The sequence below is a fragment of the Anopheles merus genome, chromosome 2L (assembly GCF_017562075.2).
Source record: "Anopheles merus strain MAF chromosome 2L, AmerM5.1, whole genome shotgun sequence".
Classification (NCBI taxonomy): Eukaryota; Metazoa; Arthropoda; class Insecta; order Diptera; family Culicidae; genus Anopheles; species Anopheles merus.
This window is the reverse complement of record NC_054083.1, coordinates 51,844,974-51,871,367: the sequence shown is the minus strand read 5'-3', so window position 1 is coordinate 51,871,367 and position 26,394 is coordinate 51,844,974. Positions and strand designations below refer to the sequence as shown.

At 46.6% G+C, this 26,394-nt stretch overlaps 1 protein-coding gene and 1 long non-coding RNA gene across 3 annotated transcripts in view; one reads left to right on the top strand and one right to left on the bottom strand.

The window, feature by feature from the left end:
• Nucleotides 1-26,394, bottom strand: part of LOC121593488 (phosphatidylinositol 4-kinase beta) — a 96,186-nt gene that overhangs the window by 38,275 nt on the left and 31,517 nt on the right. The gene's annotated exons all lie outside the window — the stretch shown is intronic.
• LOC121593493 lies at nt 6,460-7,828 on the top strand. Its single transcript, XR_006004784.1, has 3 exons — nt 6,460-6,507; nt 6,569-6,648; nt 6,761-7,828. It is a non-coding gene; the product is annotated as an uncharacterized LOC121593493 (long non-coding RNA).

The window sequence follows — 26,394 nt, the reverse complement described above, 5'->3', positions numbered from 1 at the left end:
CACTGGTCGGTGGCCCACCACGGTGGTGTGGTATTTATGGACCCCGCCGATGGAATGGTAATTGTTCGCTGGACAGTGATTAGGCTGCTCGGGCATTAGGTAAGGGCCGTTGTCTGCGACCGGATGAATGATTTATTAATGAGTTACAAAACGAACTAACGTTTCGCCAATCGTTTGTTTCCCATTATGCATTGTGTAACAAATTCTACTAATAAAGTGGTTTACATTTTGATAACACTTTGCGGCTTTTTTTATGCAACAAAACTCAAAGCAATAAATTGATCACACGCCATCAGTTTTGCGCAAAACCGATGTCCGTCCCACGCAGCCGACACGCGCCCCCGTGTGTAATGAGCGTTCATTTTTCAGCCACACTGATAAACCGCCATCATCAAACGCGACAAGACGAGACACACGACGACGCGCAAATCGACGCCGCCGCCAGTTCGTTAAAAACCATACTTTCGCTCATTAACAGCAGAGGTTCAGGAAAAACAACCCCGTGAAAAACTCCTCTTTAGATACCTGTTTGTCCACCCACCCCTCTTCTCCCCATCGTTCCACGTGTCAAACTCGGGTTTCGGGTTACTACCAACCATGGGTCGTTGTGTGTGTTTTATTCGCGATTCACAAAAAAAAAAAACCCAGTCCCACCAGCCAAACAAGCTGCAACATACCCACCACCAGTCCTTCGCACCCATTCCTTTCGTTATTTTCTCGCAAACGATCAAAACTTTTGATTGAAAAGATAATCCTCACGATGGTGTGTCGGTCCCTTCCTCATAACCCCCCCCCCCCTCTCTCCCTTCTGTGTGCAGATTTTATCTCTCGCTGATACACATTTTCAACTTTGCAAATTGCGCTGCTCCACAGCGAGCAGTTTCCATCCAGGCCGTTCCGCAATAGCCAGGCCAGCTGCCAGCGCACAGCGTCTTTTCCGGTGATTGTGTGTAGTAGCATCGAATATTGGGGGTTTTTAGAAATTGTTCATCAAAAAGTTTGCGTAGTGCCTGTGCAGTGCTGTCTAAAAATATCAACCCCATGAAGCACCGAGAACGCCCAATCTTCCGATGAATGGCGTGGTTGATGACGGGTACTTTGAGTGGAAACGATAGAAAGTAGCGTTATTTTTTGCTTGCATATTGTTTTAATAACCCTTCAAAAGCAATTGATGATGATGAGGGGGAAAAAAGGACGATCTTCAACGATTTCTTTGGAGAGGAAAACGCGTGAGATTGACGCTTATCAGATAATGAAGAGGCTATTGCTGCAGACAAACAGGACCACCATCTGGTTGGAAATTAATCCTTTTCCGACCGCTTCGACAAGCTAGGACAAAGGAGGATACAAAAATCACGGGGAAAGGCAACTATACCGCCGCAAGACGACCTTCTTCCATGGTACAAAACCGATGCCAAGCCTTCAGCCCACCGACGACAACAGGTGTGATAAAACAGCGAAGGGTGATCGTGAAAGCGAAAGTAAAAGAAAAAAACAGCGCAAAAAAGGGCACCAAAGATTACATAAATCCGTCTGTCGAACGGATTAAGGGTTGACAAGCGATAAGCCAATTAATGGCCGAAGCTAATGGTCGTCGTCGGAAATCCGCTACGCCATCGTTGTTCGTTCATCTCACGAAGAGGGGAAGGGAAGCGGGTGGTTGGTTGGTGTTTCCTTTCAACTGCCGTTTCACCGTTCGATGAAGATACATTTCAATGAGACTGTTTTTTTTCTCTACTTTTTGGGGCGGAGTATGGAGAGAACGAGAGAACGAGGGATTCAAAGCTAACCAATCTCCACGCCGTGCCTTGGGGGGGGGGGGGGGGGTCCGTCGTGATTTCGTAAACATTGTGTAATGGGCAAGTTGTGAAGTTGTGCGAGGAATTAACTTTAGGCGAGGCCCTTTCATGCGTCCTATCAGATTGAGGCGATTGACCACTGGCGGTATGCACCGCGACGGCACCTGTGTCCATCGGAGGGGGCAAAAAATGGAAACCATTTGGCAGTGTCTTGTGTGCGTGTATGTTTGGGTCTCGTTTGAACAATCGCTTTCATGAGGTGGAAGGTAGGAAGGGATTTAAATGTTTTCACTTTCGTCTAATGATCGGTACAAATTGACCTCATTTGGTTGAACGTCACTAGAGAGGTTATGTTTGTTTTTTTATAGATTTACAATGTTAAGTACAAAAAAGCTTAAGGAAAAACAGATTGTAAAACCTCGAATTTTATCAATTTGAATTAAACGTTGAAGTTATAACAAAGGCACAAAAACGCAAGGCAGAAAAATAAACAAAAGGCTGAATCGGTAAACGAATGATCTTTATTTTGACATGTCAGATTATCGCACAGTTGTCACGGTGATGGTCATATTCCGATCCGGCATATTGGGCACTATGGTCTAATCAGGGGTCAAATCTCCAGGATATTACAAGATCAAATATCTCTGTTCAACCGATCCACTGATCATGCAAAAAAAAAAAACAACAAAAGAGAAACAAAAACAAACAGGTGAAAATTAAGCAAACATTTAGGAACAAGATAAATTGCGTGAAAACGACGGAAGTAACACATTTTTCAACGTTACCGGTTTTCCGACGCACTAAACACAAGGCCCATTTCCTTCCGCCGTTATTTAACGTTGTCCGCACCACCACCACTCGTGTTCCTTATCATTTCAGTTGGAGGATTAGGGCATTTGGTGCTTTCTTCAACACGCGCAATTAATGGCGAAAAGTGCGGAAGCAAAGAGGACGACCACTCCTCTCCTCGGTGTCTGTGTTTGAAGATTCATCACCACTGGATAAAAATGACCATTTTAGGAATGGAACATTATCAAACCATTTGCCACCACCACTCGTTTTGTCTCTCTCTCTATGTGTGAAGGTTATACACAGCTAAATTGTTGCTTTTGTTTTTTTTTAAGTGAGGACGATATATCAACTCCATTTCCAGAGTTTGATGGTTTGTAATTTCTTTTGCTGTTTTAAAAACATAATCACCGATTTGTTTGGGCTATTGCCCCGCTCCCGTCCTGTGATGGTCCATTTAACGGTTCACGGTTCACGCTGGTCACCACCACCATCATCGCTGCACCGCCCCAAAATAAGAAAGTAGAGCTGCAGCAGAGAGCGGTATTTATTGTTTCCACTGGAGAGTGAAGAGCAGTGAAAAGTGAAACCCTTTGCAACTGAAGATGCACCGACAGCGATCTACGTGGACAGCGATTGATCGCGAGCTAGTCGTTACTTTTTTTGATGGAAAGCAATTCATTTATAGGTAACGTCGTTTCAAGGCTTCCACCAACACTCTCTGCAGGAAAAGCTTCCAAAGCAACAAATGAATAGTAAAATCAACCATCACCCTTGGCGTACCTGACAACTTCATCTGGCCAGAGCGTGTGAAAATGGGCAACTAATCGGCACCAACAAGAGAAACCAGAAAGTGCCATCATCGATCCTCCTTGCCTTTGATCGATGACACTTTGTGCAGAGAAAAGCAGGGCAGGGGGGGGGGTGTTCGGCGGAGAAGGTTTCTCTTTCACATCAACATTTTTTTAGCATTGCTTTCCCTCTCTCTTCTCCTCTCACTCTGCTGCTCTCTCCCCCTCTCTTTCTGAGGCCAATTAATTTGATCACTTTCACGCGTACTGGCGGGGCGCGCGTACGTTGAAACGCGCCGCAGTTATGCAAGCAGGAGGGGGAAAAACCTGTCCATCAGTTAAGTAATAGTGTCGCTGATGATAGTTTAAAGTATCTAACACAAGTACTTTTGGAAGTGTATGCAAATTTGACATGATTTTTCTTTTGATAGACAGGGAAGGGACAGCGATCGTGTTTCAAGATTTCCAGAAGCATTTGTTACGAATCAAAACCTCCAAACAAGCATTCACAGTCAACCGTCACTAGGAATTTACATTATGCAATATCCTTTCCAATATATGCCCTTTTCGGAATTTCGAACAACACTGAATCGGAATCGATATTATGCCACAACGCATGATCGACACACATGTCACTTGTTCAAAAGGGAGAGCTCCAAGCTTCCTCAATTTTTAGCTTTGAGTTGGCAAACGTTTGTGTGTGTGTTTGGAATATACCCCAAAACAATACACAACATGTTTACCATGCATTTATTTTCCCCATTGTACACCACCAGCAAAAAAAGAAACCACTTAATAACATGTGATCATCAACACGGGGAACGGAAGAGTCCCATTATGATGGCATTGGCTGGGCGCGCGTCAAGTGAGAAAAGAGATGAATGGTTGTCATTATTTTTGGTTGTATTTCTTTCGATTCGATTTTCACTGCACTGCAGAAGAGATGAAACCATCAATTATGGATGAAAAATTGTTCACTTCCATGTGGCATCATGCGTACCGCGAACCTGTGCTCCTGCTGTGGTGTGCTGGGGGGTGTCAATCATCATCGACCAACAATCAAAGTTCTTCGACTTTCTCTACGAATGCTCCAGGAGAGAGCGAAAAAAAGACGTCTTTTGATGGGCAAAGTAATATGTGTGCTGGAGAGTTGGGTGAAAAGAAACAAAAACCACACCTCCTCCAATGGGCTGCAAGATGCAAGTTCTTCGGGGCGAGATCATTGTACGAGGGTAATTGGATACTTTACGAATGCTTTTTGGAAGGAAACGACAAAAAAGGGTTGTCTTTTCACTCCTTGAGGTGGTGTAAGTTGGAAGATGAAACGCTTCCCCCACCCCAGTCGTGTTCGGATGAACTATTCCACTGCATTCCAGTGATTGCAGTTTGAAAAATGATTGTAAATTCATCTTCATTCAAAGTACCGGAAAAGCGGAAAAACTATGGAAACATCATCCGCAAAGTTGGAGTTCGGCTCCGGTACAACGAGATACGGATTGAGTCCCCCTCCCCCCCCAACTTATGGGAGCTGGGAACAAGATCTTGAATTAGCTACAAGTTGTCAGAACACATCCCAACCATATGACGCGTACAGTGTCTTCAGTATTGCATGAATCCGAAGACAAACTTCGACAATACAACAAAACTTCTAGCCTTTGTGCTCATCACAGAGACAACAATTTTGAGCTAAAAAGTTACACCATCCTAAACGAACGCTCGTGAAAACTTTGGCTGATACGAAGGAGAGAGAGAAAACTCCGCCAGAACTTGATCGTGGATATGGTTTCAAATTTCATTAGCAACCATTTTTCATGCGCACGTAAATAATAGCGATTATCGTGTGCTGCTGCTGCTACCAACTTCCAATGTAGTGTGTTACATACAATGTAACATTTTCCAGATGATGCTACACATGGAAGCGGAGCATTGGAATTTTCGATTCCAAGTTTAGTTTGCTTCGCCCGGTGCTTTTTCCGTCACTTGACACCGAGAAGCAGCGGCACGATTCCACATTCCACATCCCTCCAACTGCCGCGCTGCTCTCAATATTGATTGGTTTGTCTGCTTATCAAAAGAAGCGATTCTGGGGCTTGCTGCCTACGGTTTTGGATCTCAAATGAAATTAAGGGAGACGGGCGAAAAAAAAAACATTTTCAAACCCAGCAGCTACACTCACAGGTCTCTAAATAGGGGGACGACGACGACGACGCCTACGCAAAACTGACAGCGCCACGCCACCACGAGCACAACATTTCCATTATGCGGGAGAGGCATACAAATGCGCCCTCTGTTTTTGTTGCTGAGTGAGAAACCTGGCAGGGTCCAAAATATCAACAAGCTTTTGGACGGAAACCATTACAATGACCGTTTCAGTTTCGAGCCAGGCTTCCACGAATCGTTTGACTCCTCTTCAAACGGTCCTCCCTCCTGGAGGGTGAGGAGGTGGTGGTGACTTTTCACGGCACAATAACCGTTTCCAGATGGGGCGGCGACAACACCACGCAGGAGCAGAAAGCCACAAATGAATACGAAATAAGGATCGTTTTGCGTTTTGTGATGGTGGTGGTGGTGGAGGAAAAATAAAAACTTCCCCCACTGAAAAACTAAAATGCCTAATTCCACAAGCATTAAGGATCGGCCCCTGTGTGTTTAGGGAGGGAATGCTTTGAAACAACAGTTGGTCGGGGTATAACAAACCCACCGCAAATGAAACAGCCGTTGAATGTGTAGAGGGGCTGGCACTGTTGCTGTGTAGAAGATGTGAAATGTCTCACTTTTCTTCACTCCTGTTGAAATGATCCTGACGAAAACCATTTCCATGCGTAAAGCAGCAGCAGCAGCAGCAGCAAAGGCGATTGAGTGAGTTCGGATGGAGGAAAAACAGCTGCTAGAGCAAGCCTGCAATGCATCACCACCACCGCCGCCAAACACTACTGTTGTGGATCGTCGTGTTTGTTTTGCTTCTCCCTTTTCCGATGCACTCGACGCACAGCCATCAAAACGCCATTGCAACGCACACTTGGATTCGGACATTTTTCTAAACGCATATTCATCAGCATGCGTTCAGAAATCGTCAAAATAGAACGAATTGGAATTCCAACATCGAAGCAGACATGGAGCTGCTGGTGGTGAGTTGAAATTCGATCGCTGTTTGGTGTGAAAACAATAACATCATTCCAATTTCCACAGGAAGCCCATGTCAATGGCTGCATTTTTTCTTCTTCTCCAGCCACGTAAGAGCGAACGGCGTTTGTGCCAAGGAAAATATGGTGATTTTTCCGTTTTTCTCTGCTTTTTTAGCCAGAACGAACGAGAGCAGTAGCACACAGTAGTGAGTAAGATAAAACATATTTCGTTTAACATTTTTTTGCCTTCTTCCAGCAAAACACATCTTTTGTGTGCTTTAGATCGTGAAGAAAGGAAAAATTAAGCAGAGACCAAAAATAGAACACAATGATGATGTCCCTGCGTCCCAAGTTCTCCATTTCAAACAGGCAACCAGCAGCAAAGTGCTTTTCTCGCATTATTTATCATTCCTGATTTGCTTATACGGACACGCAGAACCGAAGGAGAAACACATTTTGTCCCGTCTTTATCCTCTGTGTGCTGCTGCTGCTGCTGCTATCGGTGGTATCGCGTCGTGCAGCATCCCGTCCGTATCGAAGAAAACCATTCTTCCGATCGAACGTCGCTTCCAATAGTTATCGCGCGTCCTAATGACACACTTGGATGGGATGACGCGAAGGACAAACTGTTTTTCTTCTGCCGTCAATGGGATAGAAGGCAAGTCATTTATCAGCGTCCATTACGACGACCTACAACAGGGCGTTTGGTGCTCATTTTCACTTGTATTGTTGTATTAATGAAATGGGATTTTTATTGAAACCTGACAGACGTTGTCCTTGAGTAATAGATATGGTGGAGGCGGCGAGAAGGACAACGTCTATCGATCAGGTGGAACACGGCCACCGTGTGCTAGCTGCTCGGGCTTTCTCGGCCAAAAGTACACAGCGAAAAAGCGTTCTTACAGTAAAGCCCCAGATGCTGCTCTCTATGTACACAGCGCCTCGCGTAGTTATCCTCCACAGACAATAAATTGTTTCAATTTTTCTTGCCAAAACACGTTTGACATGTTTGTTTGTTCGTTGTTTTGGAGAGAATGTGCAGAGTCCATTTTTTATCATAATCCAGGATCTAAAAATATAAAAAAAGCTTTTTAAAAAACGTCCTCCTAATGAAACAGGGATGTTTTGAACGGAAACAACGCCAGATAGCAATTTGAAAAACATAATTTTCTACCACAGTCCACTGGCGATGAAGCAAATTGGGTTTCGTGCTGTTGTTTTGCTTGGTGTGTGTGTGTTTTTTGCTGGAGTGCGTTTTCTGAGAAATTGTGATTTTGGAATTGATTGCTTTTGATTATTTTTTCTGCTTCTCTCTCTCCCTCTCTTCTCAAATAGTCATTTTCAAGCAGCGTTGGCATCAGGCCCGGTGAAAGCAAGAAGAACCAAATCCCGTTGGAAAAGACCCATGTTTTTGTACCAAAAACCAATGAGATTCCATCCCAATGAGAGTTTTGTTGTATGAAAGCAAAATCAAATTCCAACACTTTACAAGTATTTGCCATCAGTCTTGACTACCCCCCTTTTTTTAAATGGCCATTCTAAGATGGGAATCAATCGGAAAACAAAGCCACAAACTGTGTTCTCGTGGTCGTGTGTTTATGTGCAGTGAAAAACCACTTCCCAATATAAAGTGTGCAAAGTGGAGATGAATTGCCAAGACTTGATCCAATCTCTGCACATTAATGGACTCCTCTTTGCTCTAGCTCCCTCTCTCTTAGGACGTGAAGGTATCAATCTAGCCGAAAGACCACATTAGAAACACATCCTACAGGCATTTGTTCCAGCAGCAGCCTCCGATGGCAAAATCTCTTCCGGAAAAAGGGGAGAAAAATCTAACCTACATCCATCCGACACGCTCCGTAACCGCACACCAGGGAGTAGAGGGACATGGCTTTCCAAAAAATCAACATGCCAAAAAAAAAAACACCCATCCTAACCTACTACAAGGACGTGGTGGTGTTTGGGGCCTAGCATTCTAGCACACACCACACGTCTCAAGGGATGTTGTTGATGATGCCATTCTACGAAACGATGGGTTTACTTTCGCCTGCACACATGTGTGTAGAGACAAAAACCGCTGACTAATAGCGGTACGATTACACAACCCCGGGTTCGCTGGGATCGAACGCAGACTCCAACCGCCCGGAAGAGCCGAGGCGAGCGAAAGAACCGAAGGACATCGGGGCGCTTCACGGGGATCCGGGGATCCTACTCAAGCCCGGTCCGGGGATGGCGTGCGCGGGCATGCGCGTAGACGAACGGGCGGTGGCATAGACATCGCATACCGTAGCACCTTGTGCCTCTTGCCGAACGGTGCGTGTATGGTGTGCCCGGGACAGAGTGAAGAGTGGAATGCTCAGTGTAGGCAGCAAAAAAGGGACACAGGGAATTAGAACATGACACCGCAGACACGCCGAGATTACGCGTGACCCAGTTTCGGTTGCATTTGGAGGAAGATGAGGGGCCATCATGGGAGAGGCCTACTCTCTACACTACTACACTTTCAACCAGTTTCAGTTCGCAGCGAAATGTCGGGTTTTCGGGCACCACACAGACAGCGTGTCGTCCTGGGTAAGCGTTTGGAGCATTTCTTCGCCTTTTGCTACGCCTTACTGGGTCACAGGGTTCGCGAAGAGGCAGCACCAAACACCAAAAAAAAAAAAAGAGGCGGAAAGGCTCCAAGATTTATAACCCCCGCTCCCTTCTCTTCCGAAAAAGGAAACACACTCCCCGCACCGTGTTCATCAGGCACGATCCGCCGCCGCCAGCCAGTCTCAAGATCCAAGGGTGAGCAGATGACGCAGATGATGAGCAAAAGATGTTACAGAATTTATAGCTTTATCGGAAAAAATGGAAACCCAGAAACGTTTTCGAATCTCTCTCTCGTTCTCGAAGCAAATACAAAACCACCAAAAATAATATGAAGCATGAAGTTGCTTCTGGCAACTCTTTCTTCCAAAAAACGCTGGTGTTCCGGGTTTCCGGGCACGTCGATTAAAAGTTTCCCGGCCGTTACTGTCCAACCAATCTCTTTTTTCGGTTCCCTTTCGTACGGGCAAACGGCTTTCAGCGAACTTTGGTACGAAGAATTGTACCATCCGTAACAGCAGTAAGTGCGCTCGTAACACTGTTAAGAAAACCACATTTCACGCAAAATGTTCCACTGACGGGATGGTTAGGAGGTTGGTGCCCTTTTTTACTGCCACACCGATAAGTTCATCCCTATCTTTCCAGCAAAACGAAGCTGCCATAAACCATGCCCCCCTGCCTGCACTCCATTCGAACTCCAACAACAGGCCAGGATCCATTCAGGATAAAGGTTATTATGATGCGAAGAGTACACACACTCCGAGGGTCAGTGAGGGCAGTGCGGGGGGTTGGCCTCGCGGCTGGAAGTTGTTATTGTTGAAGTGGTTCATTCGTTGTTTCGTCCTGGAGTAATATGCTCTCGCATCCCCCCTCGTAACGCCCCGAAGAGCTTTGGGTAGAGCATCGTTTTTATGAAGACGTTTCGTGTTGTGTTGTTGTGGTATGAAAATTGTAAACTTCCTCCTTCCGGTAAGCAAGGGTAAGCGGTAACCCGTTCAAGCGCGAATGATATTCTATTATTCAACGTTCCCTTCCTTACAATCGGACTGATTGATTCGGAAAGAGACAATCTGAGTCAGCACCACACGATGATGGTACGCGCTTTTCCAAGACGTAATTCTACGCCTCATTATCAACTCGTCACCGCTCCCCGGGTGCCTGTGCCTGCTCGCTGCTGATTGCCGGCAATCAATCTGTGCCAATGCTATTAAGGGATAATTTCCCAGCCCCAGTGTGTTGGAAGCAATCGGCTCAGCGTTAATCGCATTTCCAAGCGATCACACACATCCGAGAGGAACAACGAATGATTTTCTTAATCAAATGCAACAAATCGACTCCCAAAGACGGGAAGTTGTTAGTCATCCCGTATGTGCATCATGTATCGTCGTCTGTATCATGGAGAATAAATTCCTTCGATGGAAAAATGCTTTGTAAGCATACACGCGCCAACAAATCAAAGCAAAGCCCGCTTTATCTAGCCTCCAATAGGACAGCCTCACGACATGAGCATGGTCATGAGAAGAGGGGGAGAAAACGTGTGTTGCAAAATAAAAGAAAGCTTTTCACTGGCACAACAACAATATTCTTCTCGACGGAACGCGCGGAAGCACATCCATTTAAATATTCATATCCTCGTTAACGAGAGCCTGGCGCCGCCGCCAACACCAGTGTCGACGGTGACGATAGAAGAAGAGCGCCGTTGCATACGTTGTGGATTATGAAGTTTTGTGATTGATTGCCTTCATGTTTTTTGGCGTGCCGTGTGGCATTTTTACAAGGAAATGGTTCAACCCCGGATGTGAGTGATGGGAAAACACGTGTTTTGAATGCAAAAAATAAGAGCAGCCGTGTGGGGGGGGGGGGGGAGCCATGAAATTAGTTACTAGTTTGAGGATGAAGAGCTTTTGGATCCAGCGAAAGCACACGCTTCTATCGTATCTATTGGGCAGAGGAATTGGCGACCTTTTGACCTAAAAAATACGCAGTACACAAGTACAATATGGTGGCTTTAAATATTATCTGAAAACATTTATTTTCCACCACAAACGACCATAAAAGCCATTGCCTTCCATTCACCTCGAGAGTGCAAAAGTGAAGAGTCTCTGCATGCTTGTTCATATAAATCGTAAACTTGGAAAAAGCTTAACGTCGCCAACGATCCCGCTGCACCGATGTAAGGAATTGCACCGATGCAATCATGGTGTTGTCATCAAGTGAACACACTTTAGCGTAGCCGCTGCACCCCCTTTCACCAGAAAGCACCGGATATAAAGCGCAGAAAGCTTCCCGTCACAGCAACTTGCCAACCTCTTGATGTGTATTTTATCGTCAGTTTTTTTTTTCTGTGTTTTGCAACCATGTTCAACAACCTCTTGCCATACCCCGCCACAACAGCAGCAGCAGCTTTCATCATTTCATCTGAGTGGGTTTCGGGAAAGGTTAATCCATCACCATCGAACACAGGAACTTATGGGTGGAAACGACACATTCTTCCTTCCTCCCGCGAGAACACGAAACACAGGTGACGATGGTTAAGCTCGCTAAGAGACTAAGGGTGGCGTTTAAGACATTGCCTGACATCCGCGTGCACGGTGGGAACGTCGAACGCTCACAGCCGGGAGTGGTCCTTCGATTGGAAAGTTTTCGACGGCGAACTGCACACTCCCTCCCTTTGGCACTTCCTCTGGTCGAGGGTTCAAGAGGGCAAAAGGCTTTTTCTCTATCGAGTTGTTTAGTGCTTTGTGCGCCGGTTCGGTTAAAGTGCAGCCACCATTCAATGCCCGTGTTGCTGCAAACGTTCACCGCTGACCCGGGAAAGCATCAGTGCAAGAAGTCGTCGCCAACGCCAATCTCCGCCAGCAAATAGAGGGATAAACTTCCAGGCAGGGAAGGAAACGTTTCATACAGATCTAATATTTACGATCATTTCGCAGTCGTCTTTTCCGTGCTAGTGCAATTTCCAGTGAAACCGTTTGCGCCCAACCCATGCGCGTTTGATGTTTAGTTTTCATTTTGCTCCCATCATCATCATCATCCTTTGCGCTTAATCCAGGAAATTATCTTCCGCCCTAATCTTGGCCGGCCAGGCGGGATGAGCAAGCGATGCGGATGGGCTGTGTCCTCGATTTCAATTTATCTACCTCGTTTTCCCGTGTACGGTGGACTAGCCAGCCCTACCCCGCGACTGGAATTCGATATGCTGCGTCCAGCAACGGCTTCTTGAAAGACGGCATATGACGGGACTCGGAGAGCAAGGATGTTTAGATTGGACTTCCAACTCCGCCACAAGGGAACGGAACGTAATTGACCAACATCGGATCGGGTGGAAAACCGTCAAGCGTACAAATCCGATGACTCATCCTTACTACACACAAACTCCCCGGCGACGGATGTGAATGGAACGTGCGGGAGATTCGTGTTTGCACACTGGTGCCATTTCATCCCTCCCCTGGTGCACCCCTCGCTCCGTAAAGTGCCTCTGCGAGCATGGTGAAGCAAAACACAAACACAACAGATTGTGCAGCACATGCAGCTTGACAACGGAAAGAATTATGCGCTCAAACCAGGCGAAAAAGGGCCAACAACAAACCGACCGACCGACCGACCCCGGTTGTGTGCTAAACATCGATCGGAATTTTGCGTCTCCTCCATCTTACACACTCGCGCGCTGACCCCCTGCTTTAGTACAGCAAGGAAAAGCGATTACAAAGCAGTTGTTGAAGAAATCGCTGCACAGGAAGAGGGAAGATTCAATTCTTCCCCCTTCGCTTCCGAAGCGTTCGATACTACGTAGTAAGGAAACCGGCACATCTATTGACAGGTTGCGCTCTGCTCGAAGCGATGGCGAAAGCGAAATCTCAACTCGGGCGAAATCCGAAGGGGAAAACATTTCAGAAAGAACAAAACAACAAACAGCAGTAAGAAATGAATTCACAATCATAACACCATTACCCGCTAACGAAGCGTTTGGAATTTTTGGAAACAAATTGTGCCAACTGGGTCATAAACTGTAACACGGGTTGTGTGCTGTGTGTACTGTTGTGCACATCAGGGGACGCAAAACCGCTCTGATTGCCACAGGGTGGCAGGATGTTGTTTTGAATTAAAGTACACAAATATCAACAATCAACATGCGGCTCGTACCGTACACCTCCACAGTGGAAGAGGAAGAACAAGAAAATCAGAGTTCTCATCAACAGCACCATTGATTCGATTCCCCAAACGGGATGCCATGCTGTATAAGAACCGTGCCAAACCGCATAGATCTATTGCTTTGCTGTGTGTGTGTGTGTGTGTTTCTAAATTTCGTTTCCATTCGCCAAAACCACAAAACCTCGTCGTCCTCGACACAGATGTTGCTACTGCTGCTGCATCTCAAACGTGACATGCCAGTAACGATGATTTTGAGCTGTGCAAACTCATCCTATGCTCTAGATACCTTGGACAAACGAGAGCCACAATAAATCATTGACCGAACCAACCGGTTGGTGGTGGAGGGCCATAATACTAGAAGAATGTGACCACACTGAATGATCTGAACGAATCACAGTGCGTCAACAACGGGGGGGTACGATGATTCTGCTAACTAATAACGGATGCTCGGTGCTGTTTGGCATTATTCGGTGGTGTGGTCAGACCCAGAAGAATGCATATTCATCCTCTACGGTTCTTCATGCTTACTGTTTTCTGTTTGCATAAGATATTCCGCAAGCATTGCGACTCCGTCTTTAGTGCATCGAAGCGCAGACAAAGACTAGGGGGACAGTTTTAATCCGCTACCGTACTACGCTACTCAGCGATTTTTCATCCAGTATCACTTCGCCCGAAAGGATACGAGCATGACGGATGTAGAGCATGTCTTGTGCTGCTGACAACTTTCAACTCTTGACGAACAGCATCATTCCCTTCAAGGAAGTATCCATTCCATTCACCAATTGAGCAACCTGCTTGCCGCCCCTTTGTTTATGAAGCTCCGATTCTCCTTTTGCTTTTCACACAACGTCGTCGAGAGAGATGCGCGGTAAACCTTCGCGGTTGTATACAGTCTCACACACGCTGCTCCCGATGATGAATCCGGATTCTCACCTACAAAGAAAACAGAACACAGAAAAAACGGGTTAAAATTAGTTACATCCATTATAAACAACGCACCATACATCTTCATTATGTGGTTTTGGGCTGTGAATTCTTCGAAGCTGAGTGTTTGGCCAGGGGGAAGTACACGATATGAACGGTACACGGAGGGGTAGAGGTTTAATTCACAACGCAAGGCGAACACCCCAGAGCGTACGATTCGAATGTGAAATGTGCTTATGCGAAGGGTCTTAATGCTCGATCCTCGATCTTGCTGCTGCTTCCCCACAACACGATGCAAGCAATGCCCCTCGAAATGGAAGTATCGGTTGTGGTTCACTGCATGTGCCTGATTATGATGCTACTGTGGCTACTCGCGGGCAAAGGAGGTCATCGTACACACACACGCACATTCTGAGCTTTGACGGAATGGCGAGCAAATGCGAGGCTAACTGACCCCTCTCGCTCCAACAATCTTCCTCTCCAAAGCCATTGCAAATCGCCCGGCACGATCGCGATGCGTGGTACTGCAACTAATGCACTCCTCCTCCTCCTCCTCCTCCGTAGTGAATGTTACGCACAGTACCACGCAGCGAGACTTTGAGAAATTGAATAAACATATCTCGTGGGACGACACTTCTTCGAGCACGAGTGGTGGGGTCCGACGCAGTGAACGAATGAAGCATAACGAGAATCATATGCTTACATACATGAATGTCCGCTCGCTTGTGCACGGCTGGTTAACGAGATGAAGAAGGTTTTATAAATTGCCTCAGTGCAGCACCGTGGAATGAAGTGTTGAAACATGACGGAGTATTGCACGGCATTAGCATACGACGGCACACCACCACACCACGCTCTCTCTTTCTCTAACGCAATCGTCGATGAAATGTCTAAAGTCCGAACCATCCCGTGCAGTCTTCAAGAACCCTTTTTACACGCTGCCCACGATGAGCGTGCCAGTAAACACGATCTTCAACTGACATTCAGCAGCATTCTTTCGCGCTGGACAATTGTCTCACCCATTGGCCGGAGCGCAGGCCGAGGTTCTGAAGGCATTGTATCAATGGGTGGTCATCATGGTGACGAAACTGTTAGATGCTACTGCGCTGCCCGTGTGCCCGGTTGTACACTCCCGGTTTCGCACCCGGGACCGACTAGCTGACCCACACTCAGTGCTCTCTGGGCCCCTTTCCAAAGTCGTTGAACTGTTAATGGTTACACTTTATTGCTCAAGAGCAAACTCTCGGTCGCGGTCGTGGTGTCCTCATCATTGCGAAAAGGCGATTTATGGTTTCTCTGGTCGCTTGTTTCGGTGGACAATTTACGACATTCGCGGCAAAGTGCTTCCGTCCAGCTACTTCCTCTCTCCCAGCTAGGGTTGGAGGAAAAAGGAAGCGATTCAGCAAATTGGACGAATGGTTCGGCTCGTTAACGTTCTTTATTGTGAACCTGGATGTACCATGGCGCAATCGATGCCACTTCTGGGTCAGTTTATTAGCCAACAACGGTCAACATTGATTCTCAACATTCCCGACGTGTTTTTAAAATGTTGTCCGCAGTGTGTCTCTAATAATCCTACAAAAGCCCTATCAAACCACCATCCAGCGTCTAATAAAAACAAAGAACCAAACAATCTCATCCAGAAGAGCTCTGGTTTTATTGCACCCGGAATTACGATGATTGTGTGTCTACCATAATTCCTTCTTAACAACGACCACATTCCCCAGAAACTTGGAATGTCGGATGTCGGAATTGCAATTCCCGCTTAGCAAATGAAGCCATCGCACGCGCGATTGTCTATAAATCAAATGTCCCCTCCTAAGGTCGAACCGTGTCGAAGACCGGGCCAAGACATGATTACACTTTCAGTGGAATTAATGAGGTGTCTATTTTGCATCACTTCCACCTTACCTAACAGCCGCGGGGCCGCGTATTTGTATCGCGTTTTTCTCAACTTCCTTCTGCAAACGCGGTGTGCATATTATTATAATGCACTTTGTTGTTTGCCGATTGCCGATTGCACCGACCGATTGCAACCGTAAAATGATGCGTAGCGTCCAGTGTGACTGACTGACGTCCCTGAAGAGTGAAGCGCACACGCAGTGAACAGAACAGTAGCGTTATCTTTTCCCGCCCTACGCATCGCTGACTTTGCACAAGGATATCGGTCATAGAACGTTGCCCTCTCGCATGGTTCTACATGCCGGTGACACGGCCACACGGCTAGTGTTTTGAGAGCGTATGTCTAACAACACCGAAACCATCCTTGACCACTTCCTGTTGATCGGCTATCGAGAGATCATGATTTGTGTTCGCCAGTGGCTTATGCAGAGTGTATAGGACGCATCTGGCAATCTCTGCCGTCTGTGCTTAGTACGGCGGTGTCCATATTCAGTGACGCCACAACCCAACGACCTTGACAGGTGCGCTTTAGCGCCTTTAAGCAAAGGCCTGCATGTAGCGCGCCTACCACAAACAATAGCATTACCACCACCAGCCGACCGTGCTACTTGGTGGCCAGAAGACAGAAGACGAACATTACGCTAATAGGCTCACCACTTAGACACCATTTGAACGTGTGCCGTGTGTCGCCGTAAGTGAGGAGAGAGAGAGTTTGTGCTAATGTTTTGCAAAGTACCTTCTGCTTCGCCACTTAAAGCCCATACAACCATCATTCCAGAACTCATTGGTTGGATTACATCCCGCACAATGGGTGCATTAGTTTGTCTAATGTTCATCCTCCACCGGCGTTGTGGGAAGACAAATTTGCGCCACCTTTGAATGGGTTCGGAAAAAGATAGGCCCAAGTAACAACCTGAGTCGACTCTGACTCACCGTTTACCTGTAGTGGGTAGATGATACAAGTAACCTTGTAGCGGATGAAATGAATTGTTGATGAGTAGTCCAACCATCCAGCGACGCGTTTTGAGGAAGTAGTAGGCAGCACACACACAGAAAATCGGAAACTCGGTCAATCAGAAACTGGGTCTCGGTGTCGTATGTCCTCGTATGACTCTCTCTCTCTCTGTCTCTGTGTTCCTGGTTCCTGGTGTACACAGTGTATCGACAAAAAAAATGGAACAGCAAATTTGCGTAACCTAAAAGCCAATGGTCCTATGGTCCCCCATACACCATGGCAGTGTACCTACGCTACCTTGCCGATGCATATGTGATGTGCCGCTCCTTAGTTAGCACGGAACTCGGGCCAAGGATACGAGCATTTGTACACTCATTTTGAGGGCTTCATTGAGGGCGAGAGCCGGTTATGGTTCTATCAATTATTAAAGGCAAAACGGCGATGTGTTGAGAAAGTGTTTATAGAACCGTGTTTTTCTGGTTAATTTTGAAGAATTTACCTGCCACCCGATGAAGAGTTATTTGTATTTTTGTTTTAAAGAAGAAACATCCCTACTTACTCTATCAGTAGCAAATAATCCGTTACGCCAGCATAATCGACTGCAGATTGAGGTCAATTTGCCTCCCGAGTCTTATCATCCCACCAACCGAACTCACCTACCCCCGCCCCGTATGACCCAAAACTCATAATCTCGTAATCATCTGTAATTGGCCGATCGTTATCGTTTGCCTTTGCCCACCAGCATACTACCGAACATAGACGATAGACAATCGTTGGTGGAAATGGTGTACACTTTTGCATGCCTAAAGCGTGAGCATTTGCGGTGGAGATCTGGTGCCGCCATCTGGTGTGCGCGAGCGACGGCAACACCACACATATGAAGAACTCACGATACCCAGCTGCCTCTTACGTGCGTGCTACTGGTTAGACTTTTTGGTTAGAAGAAAAAAATCAAACACACATACACACAAAGGAGATTTTTTTAGGACGGAAGAAAGAGCACGCACGAATCTGCATGTAACGAAGCGAGACGAAGTGAGCGTGATGATAAAGTGGAAAATTAATCGAAATTAACGAGCGAATGATGAGTGCCAAGCGGCGGCGCGTCTGCCAAACGTGCACACACTTACACACCCTGAATGCGTGAGTGCGTGCGTGCACGAAATCTTCTTCCTCTTCTTGCTACTAGCATATTAATTCGCTCCTAATCAACCCGGTGGTGACTCGGTGGCCTGTCAGAGGTAATTTATTTTCAGCGGCTGCTGCTGGCACACTAGAGAAGAAGCGTGTTCGCGTGTGGTCGGTCCGTGCGTGAGATTAGAGGTTTGGGATGCCGAGTGTGGTGGTAATGGGATGGGTGCTACATTTCTCCCTCGCTAGAACGACATGCTAATGTCTGCTCACGATGCCGTCGATGGACCTTGATAGGGCAGATGATCCGTATACCAGTGAGACCGCACACCATAGCGGAAGATTGCCTCTGGGTATGTGTCTGTTGCCTTGACATGGGGCGCTCGTTGATCCACACCAGCTGACTTGGGCGGAGAGTGAAGTTGTTCTTTCCGTTGATTCGGTCTCTCTGACGTCAGCGTGGCGAAAATATCGTCGATAGATGGGGCCAACACGGGGGCCGAAAGTGTCTACTCGTTACAATTACACGCCCGGATAAAATAAGCGAAGGTTAGGATGAGAAGCTTACACCAAAACCCAACCGAACCGGCAATGTCACAAACACAGGCTCGCGGTCTAGCCTACTCGTGTGTTTCCATCGGCTTGAACGCAGTAGCCAGTGCAGCAATCCACACATGTTTTTGACACTTCTTCGATCTCTGTGATATGAAGCCGTTAGAGGGCACCACTCACGCACACTGGTGGAAATGGTGTAAAAAAAAAGGTAAATGGCAAAACAAGGCATCATGTACACATATTTCCTTCAGCCTGCTACTGCTCTTAATTAAGGAGCAATCTTAACCAGCTCCCTAGGTGGAGCATAGGGGCCATTTATGCTCTTAAGTTACACCACCCGACGCGCAGCATCGTGAGCAGCGTGATTCATTCGGGAAGTGGTACAGCAACAACTTTTGCTTGTAAAATGCCGGAAAACATGCTCGTAGTTGAAAGAGACGCATTTTTCATGAAAACATACAACATCGCTCCCTCTCTTAGGGAGCTTCCCACATCCCCCTCTCCTTATGGGGTCTACCAAACGTCTGCTATATGCCAAAAATAATATGAAAAATTAGAAATCACCGAGAAGAGAGAGGGGGATTTATTTTCAGCTTTTTTTTTTGGGGAATGAGGGCTGCCGCTTGTAGTTGTAGTTTTGTGAAACTTTAAGCGCTTTATGTTATTCTAGTTTCCGTTCTATTTGACAACCAATGGGCGCTTTGCGGGCGGACAGAGACAGGGTTCGTAGCACAACAAGCATGATGAAGGATGGGTTTATGTGTGTGTATGTTTGCTGAGTTTTTTGTTGTTAAATAATCCCTAACGAACACAACACGGTGTGCTCCAGTTGGTTGGTTGTGTGTTTTGCTGCTAATATTTGTCAAATATATCTATGTTTGACCATATTTCATTCGAACCTACTTTCATCGAATGAGAACTGAGTCACAAGCTAAAAACTTCTTCCCGATCATCCCCATCCCATCACAAACCCCAGAGACGTGCCGCCAAAGAGTGTGTGCCCTTCCGAGAAATGTGTTCCCCGTCATTAGAAACCTAGACGAATTTCTATCAGTTTACAATAGCAAAAAAAAACCAGCATGCCAAAAACACACATGGTTCCACCATGGTCGGAGAGGTTTTGGGGCCGATAAACGGAACCCTCACACATGGCCACAGACATACATGCACATCTGTTTGCCAAATTATTGCGCGGTTTTCCTTCCGCCGGTCCGGGTTCTCTAACTCTCTCCCCCACTCGACTGTGTGGTATAAGGGGGGCAATAATTTTAAATTACACTTGCAACTCCTAACATCATAAAACACACAACGTCTTGCCCAGTGGTGGGCCCGTGTAATGATAATCCATCCAGCAGAAGTTTCTCACGCCGCTCATGGATAACGGCCATTTCGTTTCGGGTGTGGTAGTAATGAGCAATGGTAGTCATTATTCATTCTTTGTTTTTGCAAATGTAACATTAGGAGAAATTATCATCTTCATAATGAACGATGCTATAAGAACACCGCGTGTACTGAAATGAGGACGTTAGTGTTGGAATAAACATTATATTTTCATTTTGTATTACTAAGTTTATTGCACAAAATGGCAACATCTAAAGCAATTGAATAATTCATAGAACAATTGATTTAACTGTCCGCGAGAAATTTGCTAAATGAGAACAACACATAAAGCATAAACACACCTATAAACCTATAAGGGGGAAGGCAACGCTAAAAATGCACACTTTTGTTTGGATGTTTGCCAATATGCCAAACTGGGATATATGGAGCAGCAGCAGAAGCAGCAGCCGCACACACAAACCGACTACGGTCGAAAGGCAGAGCGTCACGATTTTATGTTTCACCGAACAATGAGGGCGAACCACCCCGAGAGTGTGTGTGTGTGTGTATGCATTTTAAGCATTCCTTTTATTTTCGCAAACCCATTCGGACGTGGTAGAAGCTTGTTGTGCGTTTTTTTTTCTCTCCATGGGCCAGTCCCAAGCCCCAAGAACAAAACAGCATCACTTGGAGAGCACGAAATTTTTGGCCCTTTTTACCACTTTCGATTTTGTGATCGTTTTTTTTTTTTGTTGCCCTGAATGCTCCTCCTAAAATACAAACAAAAAATAACCCACTGAGTCCTTTAAACCACGTACACCTCTCCCTCCCTCCGCAATTGCACCGTCGTCGTCGTGGGGCAATTGGGCCACATTACTTCGTACATTTTCAGTGGAACGGTTTTTGTTTGGTCCATTTCAATGCCGTTTGGAGTGTACAGAGTGCAGCATAAAAAAAACGGGAAGGAATGAAGAGAAACTGGCCGCGCGAGATGCCGAATATCCAATTTAAAACCCATCCAATTAGCGCCACCGCGCATCGCGGAATGGTTGGAATTTTTATAACTGCCAATTACTACTATCCATCCATTGGGCGACCGGCGACTACTGCGCCGGTGTTTGCCGCGCGCTAGCACCCATCAAAATCATAACCAAGAGCTCTTGCCTCGTCTGCCCTTCCTCCCAGGGGAACACAGAGAACACGGCGTTACTTGCAAAGAGGGCATCATTTTGAAGTACGTGGAATGGAATGTAGTATGATAGTCTACTACAAGCGAAGACAGAAAAACGTGCGAATTGGCAAACGATCGCAGAGAGCCTCCAATTTCATACCGATCCAATATCTTCAAAGGGAAACATTCGACCTTCCATTTCCACAAACCACACGGGTCGTCGCGTTGTTGCAATTCAATTAGACATTCCAAAAGACAACATTGTTGCTGGAGCCTCTTCCACTCCAAGTCGATAGCAAACGAAATTGGTTCATACGAAATGAATGCAAATTGGTATGGTAGTAGTATGGTGATTCGGTCCGAGCAGAGAAACACCCATCGGTGAGGCGTTGTCCTCTCTATAGTCGATTCTTTCATCCCTAGAGATGCATGACATAATACACCCGGGAGGGTTCTTCCAAGCTCTCTCTCTTCCAAAAGACACAACAAACGACACAACGAAGAAGCAGCTTGGACGTATGTCTTCCTCTCGAGTGCATTCCATCTCGTTTAACAAATTGTGTTCCTCTCCCAAACAAACGAATGGAGGAGGATGATTATCACGGCCGAAGGCCACACGATGACTGCATCTTTGCAAAAACAAGAGAAAACAACCGGGGCAACAAACGCATTTTAACCGCATCATTCACAATCGACTAACACACACAGAGAGACATACATACCGATGGCCCTGTCCGAGCCGACATGGCCGACCGGAGCTGAACAAATAATTGACTTAACAAGGCTGTACACCACGCGTACATTCCATCCATCTCCGGGACGGAGAAGAGATGAAACATCCTTGCCCTGTGTGTCCCCGTTGTCCTTCGCCCGTTGTTCCACGCCTACGCACGATGCAAACACAATTGCAACGCTGCGCCACGGATGAGACGTCGGACACGGGGACACGCCATGATAAACGCCCGCCCCAGCCCCCAGGAGCCCCCTCGCGCGGTTGCGCAATTTGTGAATGGAAAGTGCGCGATTTAAACGTTTGTGTGCGAGGAACAGCCTGTCATTAGGCCCAAAACCTCTAATACCACAAATTGAGCGCTTTTTTCGACATTGATGGACCGCCGTTTTTGGCAAATAATATCCACCCAAAAGACTTAATAATTATAATCGAAAGCTGAAGGTAACGCACCGTAATCGTCGTTTTCACTTTGGGAGGTTTTGTGATCGTTTTCTTGTGCAATTGATTTGTGTTTTGCTTTTTTGACAGCTGTCAAAAATGTCAGTTTTCATTTTGAGCGTAAGTAAACATTGCTGCGCTTCTTTTGACAGCAGCTTTGTTTGTTGTGACTAGCGAAAGCGAAAATGGATGAAAAAGAAAACGAAACATAAACAGCAAAGCAATCCATGGGTTTTGGGTTCCCATGGCCCGTACGTACGAGCGTGCGAGTTTTGACAGCTTTGCAGACAGAAAACAAGCTCCGATGGAAGGTGTCTGTGTACGTTTTGTGTCTGCTACTGTTGTGAGGTGATTATTTGTCGGAAAACAGTTCAAACATTGCAAGGCAAGAAGGAGCTGCACCCTTCTCACAAAGTGAAATTGAGTGAGTAGAGCCGGCTCCTGGAATGACAACTTTGACATTGGTTTCTGACCTCTGCGTAGGGAAGAGAACTTTGACCAAATAAATTCCGAGCTCCCGTTTCCCGCAACCGAGAGCGCGTACTACGTGCAGCAGGAAAACATCCATTAGGCAACTTTTTCTGCCGCTTTATTAAAACACCCGCCCAACCGACAAAGTTAATCTCTTTCCCATTCCCCTGGTCAGGCCGTCCGTCCACAACACGGCAGCAGGGAGGAGGGAGAGTTAGCAATAATTGGATTTCATTTAAATGAAATAAAGACCAACTTTTTGCGCCCGCCGAGGACGAGAACGTGAGGGCGTAGATTTCTCCGATTTCTGTAAGCCCTTAATCGTGTACTCAGGAGAGTGTTCTCCTGCGTTCTCCGGTATGTATGCGTTGTGTCAAGCCATTCCAGACATGTAGTAGCCATTCCATCCCCCACGTACTGTACGGTATCGAATGTCACCCAATTTCTCCACACCTCCACGGAGACCTTCTAACACACGCACCCACGAACGCGGGAAGCCTATGCTAACCTTCAATAATAATGAAAACATTAAATCCCTCCCTTGCGGGGGACGGTCGTTCACGCAATATGCACTTCTTCCGTGCACACAAAATAATTACACCAACTTCCTAATCCCGTCTCACCTGAGGGGCCCAAGTTTTCCACACAAAAGTAGGAAACATTGTTATATTGTCCATTGCATTAAATCTTGCTTACACATTCCTGGGAGGACTAGCCATGGGACTCGTAGGTCCTTCCGACTGCTTTTCTCGGTCTAGGAGAGTGGAAGTCCTCACAAAGGAATTGGGATTATCGCCGAGAAAGAAAGCCGCGCGTTACCCATCAACGCGTTTCTTACTTTATTGCATTGCTTTTAGGATCGTTTACAAACAAAACACAAAAAAAAAACCTTCACCCTGTGAAACTTTCTTTTGTGCGCTCACAAAACTTTGGGCATGTATATATGGTCCTCTTCTACCAGCCATGTGCCAGACTCAGTTAGCTTTAAGACTTTGCAGGAAGCTTTCCTCCCGCCCCCGGACGTGGTCGAACGGCCCCCTCCCTGCTAAGATCCTGTCAAACTTCGTTGCTGGTGACGTGAAAACCTTGGGATGCTGCCTCGTTGGGTTCGCACAGCAGGTAAGGGTAGGCGTATGTCCGGAACAATTTTCATCCGGAGCTTAAATCACGTACTTCTCTCTCTTCAGGGAGGTCGGTCAGCCTCAGTCAGGGAGGTCGGTCAGAATTGGACAACTTTTCGAATTAACCCATTTCGGGTCACCTTTTCTGCTGCGCACGAACGACAACTCGGTCTCGTGTCCTTTTGTCCCTTCTCTTCCTCTTCGCTTCCGCCGATTGAAAGGACGAATGTGGGGGAGGTCATAAAATTCCACCTGAACGTGAGGGAATGTTAATTGATATTTTCTTGCACCCTAACGGGCCCACCCAACGGTGAGATCCGATCCAAAAAGGTAAAACTTAAGCTTTGCAAACGATCGGCGGATTCGCTCGCGCTCTTCCTTCACCTTTCACTGAGCAAATAAAGAACCGAAAACGGAAGCTTCTCCTAGCGACTGTCCCAAGAGTGTACGGTTGATAATTTACACTGGCGTAGCAAACAAGAATTATGCAAAGTGTGGTATAACCCTCCGCCCGCCTAGCTGTTCCTCCCCCCCCACAGAAAGGACAACGAGAGAAACAAAACGGCAGCATGATTGCAATTCTTAAAATAAGAAATGATTTCATCTACATGTCGTTGCGGGCTTATCAACCTACTTTCTTTTTGTTGACCGTTCCTCCATTGTTGTTGTTCTTGTTGTTGCCAATCGTTGCACCATCGTAGAGCGTGAGAGGTCACTTACATGCGCGGTGCGCCGGGGCGCATTCGTTTGATTGGGTCTTCTATCTAGGTTTGCGATCGGTTCGCGCTCTAAACGAATGATCCTGAACCGTTGTACTCTATTGGATGCAACAACCACACAGCAACATGTCCCAAAATGTGATCGCGAAACGGTTCTAGGGATTGGTGGTGACCTCCATAATCCATCGTTTGCAGCAATTAATCTACACCTATTTCTTGACGAATGACTAATCGGTGTCAGTTTACTTGCCCTTGTGAGTAAGTAGCCAACAGCAAAAGTGCAACAACGCGCCGACACTTCCATTGATGAGTAATCGATGTTCTCTTTACCTTTTGCACATTTGTGCAAGCACAACTGACTGACCATGACTAAGAGGGGAGCTTAACAAACTAACGATGCACAATTTTTAGCTCAGCGGCTACTGACACACTGTCAGACGCATTTTGCAAGAGCAATGCAAATTCAGACACCCTCAGTTGATGTGTAGTTTTCACCGAAAACCGAGACTAACATAGTTATAAAAATAGCAGCTTATCGCCGATCGCCGTTCAAAGTCCACCGTGCGCAGCACAAATGGAATCTCCTTTTTTCGCTTTTGCGCTTTGCCCATGCGATTATCATCATCCTTAATCATGCATTCGAAGAGCTGCTCTTCGCGCGCCCAGACACACAGCATCATATTGATTGCACAGCATTCCACATTCCAATCCAGGACTGGACCGCCGGTGGGTCCGGTGATAACACGCCGCCACCGCTACGAGCTGCTGGCACTGTTCTTCACTGTTCTCGGCCGGGATTGAGGGCGCGCGATTAAAACCATTTCGAAACACATGCTAATCACTGCCCGAATCACACTCCAAGCACGTGACGTATCGCGCACTCCCTCTATCACTCCGGTCATGGCATGTCCCTCCTTTCTAAAGGTCTGAGAGATCAGCGAGACAGCAAAAGAAGCGCAGCTCGGTTTCATTCCACCACAACGGCTCAGACCGAAGAATGTGCCGAAGGGCGCGCGAACGCAGCAGGCTCTGAAACTACGTCTGGAGTAGAAGGAAGGGATCTCGCGCAATGAATTATTAATCGCAAACAGTTGGCGCGAAAGAGAAGGCGCAAGTGAGAGTATATATAAAGGAATCGATCCGGAATTCCTGCTATGCACCCGATACACAACACACAGTAGTGTTGGAACGTTGTTTGCAGCAAAAAATGAGAAACAGCACACACACAGACACAGCACGCGAAGGAATTTCAAGAATGCAGCCACTTCACAATTAAATGCGTACAACGTTAGAAGCGGAGCAAAACAGCAAAATAAAAAACAGAAGAAAAAAAACCCCGAGCTGTTCGACCGTAATTCATCTTTCCGATCGAACAACAGCATCACTCGAGCTGGATTAACTTCTGGATATATTTATTGCCTGACCGCCCTTGCCTACCATTGATGCATCCCGGGGCCAGCCGGGTGAGCAAACCGCCTCCAAGAATCAATAATTCACAGCGTCGTCTGCGTTTGGTACATGGTATGGCGGTTGAGGCGTGTTTTAGAAAGAGCGACACACACACATAGTAAGAATGCATCTACTGGCATCGATCCGGCCGGTGTGGCAAGTAGTGGGTAAGCTACATGAACTCCTCCATCAATACGCTTCAAAACACCGTCAGCCCAACAAAAAGGAAAGGAAAGAACTGTACAGAAGCTCACATATCA